Below are 4070 nucleotides of genomic sequence, written 5' to 3' on the forward strand. Positions count from 1 at the left end.
CACACTGGAGGGTAATTCCTGAAGATTAGGCTTCGTGTGCTTGGCAATATGGAGCCCATGTTAAAAAGGAAAAGGAAAAGGAGTTGAGCTGCTTGGAATTTCTTGGCAGTAGAAAATACAATATTTTTAAGAAGTGATTTTAAAGCAGTGTTCTCAAAAGTAATGAGATTCTAAATGTGTTTTAGTCACTTTTTTTTTAAGGAAAAAGCCCAAAACTGATTATTTCTGTTCTACCGAAGAATACAATAAATATGTTACAGTTCTTAATCTTCCTATGTAAAATTAACCTCACTAAATACATAAGCAAACAAGAGTCTGGGGCTAGTGAAACTGATTCAGCAAAGACTAACAAATGGAGAGAAACCAAACCTTTTGGCAGAATATTATGATAGAACACTGCAATACAGAATCTTATTATTTGATTTAGTTTTTATAATAATAAAATAATAATCTCTTTCTCTTTTCTACATAAAGCATCTGTATTTAACTCACTACTACTTGACAAATAAATGAAAGTCTAAGTAACTAACATAATAATATCACATCTTACCATACAATTTGTTAGGTAATGATAAAGCATTCCTTCAGCCACCTGCCAAGTGTCCACACCTAAGGATATTACCTAGTTCCTCTAAACTTTATTTTCTGTCTCATTTTGTGTACCCCAGAAGCAGGCCCAGAAACAGAGATTTGAGTGCAGTTTACTTAGGAGGTACAGGAAGTGGTGCGCTGGAATTGGCAGGTACTTGCTGAGGAGAGCTGACTGTGCATATCTCTCCTCAGTTCCACATTCAGTGATGTCACACTGAGAGCTTGAAATAGGCCATGGTGGGAGTATTTAAAATGCTAATTTGCTAATCAGGGCTAATTTTGTTTTGTTGTTTGTTTGTTTGTTTTGTGTTTTGAGTACTGGTTTACTAGCACAACATAGAAAACAGAGTGGCATCCAGTTAAGGACATATCATTATACCTACTGCCCATGGAATTAGGCTAGAGCTTAATTCTGTGGAGAAACTATGGGAAATAATACAGGACAAAGGTTTAACAGAGTACGAAGGTGTAAAACCACTAGGGTAGGAGAAGCTGGGGTATTTATACACCAACTGGAATCAGTCATTGCAAAGGCTGTGACGTCAGGGATGGCTGATTCCCCTGTGCATTTCTGCCTCCAATAAATGGGAAAGTGTGATCTTGCCTATTGTCAGCTAAGGGATGCAGCTCCTGGCAGCTGGAAAGTGGCAGGCCAACATTGAAGTGATAAGGATCCAGTGGGATACCAACAACATCTGCTACAATATTTTTGCTTATAAAATAAAAATAAAAATATCTACCAGCTCATATTACATTGACTTAATGGAAATATTCTAATAAAATGTACATATATTTATATTCTTTTATAGAAGGTACTTGATATTCCTAAGAGAAAGGCAAGATGTCCATTCATTATATATTATCACCATAAAAATGATAATAATAACACCGCAGCACTCTAGAAACCAGGAGAAATAAAAGAAAAAACAATACCTTAACAGAAAATCTGTTAATCTTTTCATAAATAAAATATCACTGCTGACAACCAACAATCTGTAAAGCTGAAGTTGATAGGCACATAGTACACCATTTGGGACATAGGCAAAGACCTCTGCTTAAAATTACCTTCTCTCTGGACTATTCTGATCTCTAACATTTCTCTTATTGGTTCCCTCACAGGGTTTGGAGCATGAAAGGCCTGGTGATAATTAAATAGGTCATTTTAAAATTATGAACCCACAAGCTTCATTGACATCCTTGTAGTGATGATTTGTCAGAATATTGAATGCTAAAGAAATGGACAGTAGAAGGAATTTTTACAGTAGAAGAAGGTTGTGAAAAGTTTAGAGCCTGGATTCTGGGATGAGGATAAGGCAAGTATAGAATGGAGAAATCAGAAAAGAAATGGCACTCAATTCCCATATATGCCAGAGGTATCTTTGTCTCCTCCTCCTCCTCCCACTAACTGCATAGCACTGCCAGGGGCTGCCCTTAATATATTAAAGTAGTTGGATAGCAAGTGACCCTTACTCTCTTTCTGATGCCTGAAATTCTGTTGTTATTTTGTGGGCTTAAAATAGAAATTCTCTGGAGACTGCAAGCAACCAAGACTTTACCGTAAGTTAACAGTTTGCTCTTAGTGTGTGGGTGAGGGGAGAAGGCGATAGGGAGATAGATATACAGGACACAGAATCCCTGGAATTCTGTCTGGTTTAAGGTAGATCAAGACAGAAGATAAAAGGAAGATCACTAGGAAAAGAAGAAACAGACCATGAACCAGACGTGGGCATGTGTTCCAAAATGACCTAAGCCAATTTGGCAATATACCACTCAGGTTCCATTGGGTCTAAGATAACAGTAGCTAAGGGTTAGTAACTTACCTCACTATCAGGTTATAATCAAAGTAAGTCATCAAATTCTACTACTTTACAAATATTTATCAAGAACAAATTCTCAGGCACCAGGCCCCAAACACTTCTTACCACTTTTTCCATAGTTCCAGGTTTCTATCCTCTTAGCCTCTGACCACCACACTGCATGAAAGACTCACCTAAGAAAAACATGACAATATTCCAGATGCAGGACTCTGTTAACCTTATTAGTTTACTCATCAGAACTCTTAAGCAATGGCTGGACACAGAACTGTTCAAGGATCGAGTATGAGTACTATGGCAAAGAACACAGCTATAGACTCATTTGAATCTTACATCCTTACATTCAAGGGGCAAAGTTTAAAAAACAGGCCTAGCTGCCTATCCATGCATCTTGAATACCTTTAAATTCAACGTTTAGAGCTTACTTATAGCATTTATCGTGACAGTCAACAGGTCACTATTTTCACCAATAAAATCCCATTTTTGACATTCACCATGCTAATTTTAAAAACCCTCAAGTGTTAGTTAAGGAATGGCCTCTGAATGTGGCCTTCTTACTAGAATGCAAGTTCACCATCTTAGACTATGGATTCTTAGTTAGAACAACTGATGGTGCCTGGCTCTGCACAAGTATTTTGAAGTCAATTGTGTACATCATTAATTGTTTACATTTGAAGTGGGGAGGGGAGTGAGGGTACATCATAGACAAAATCCACATTCTTTCCAATTTTGAGTAAAACTAACCTACTGACTGGAGTTTCCTACCCAAGTATTTTTCTTTTATTTTATTAAACACATCCTATCAATTCTGGTTTCTCAGGGCTTAGCTTTCTTAGGAAAAAAAAAAACTGTTGGCTCTTCTCCAAGAAAGAAAAATATTTACTCTTTCTTATCACCACTGGAGACATGTACTTTCCTTACCTCACACCTCCAGTACACCTAAAAGATTAAAAATTAAAATAACAGACTTCATAGAATACATTTATTCTTATCCCCTTCCTGAGAAGCAATTGCTGGTTACCTAGCTGGTTTTTATGAAGTTGCCTGTAACACATATCTTTCAATAACAACTATTTTTTCATTGCTGTTACTTCTTGGAGTTAAGAAACCAAAACTGCAGAAATATACTGAAATGTCAGTTTGGAGGAATTCTAGGTGAACAATCTTTAAACCTTCTTAACTTGGGCAATGTTTCTGCTAATGTTCTAGCAAAAAATTATATATATTGAAAAACTAGGTTAAGAGTCAGAAGAGGAGTCAAAGAAGAAAACACTTGTCCAAATTCATGTGTAATCAACAGAGTAAATCCATTATTTGGCAGAGAAGTACAAGGAGACTTTTATTGTCATCTTCCCCTTGAGTGATCATATTTGGGGATTATTAATAATTAAGTAATAAGCTGAGCTGAAAATCATCAATTCCTACTTAAAACTTTTTCTGAATGCTCAGATTCCTGAGTCTAATTATATATGTAGAATAAAAGCAAGGTTAATGAACATGAAACAAAGTGAGGGTGGCATCGAGTTCATAAAGCTTATTCAGGGGGGCAAAGAATTCATGAGCCTCAATTTGACTGTTCTGTGAGAGCAGCTTCTTTGCTGGCCACATTAATAAACAGTTTAAAACAAACCGTGACTACCCCACACCTGGAAACCCTGTCCTTGA

This window comes from Rousettus aegyptiacus, unplaced genomic scaffold (assembly GCF_014176215.1).
Source record: "Rousettus aegyptiacus isolate mRouAeg1 unplaced genomic scaffold, mRouAeg1.p scaffold_m13_p_3, whole genome shotgun sequence".
In the NCBI taxonomy this organism is placed as follows: Eukaryota; Metazoa; Chordata; class Mammalia; order Chiroptera; family Pteropodidae; genus Rousettus; species Rousettus aegyptiacus.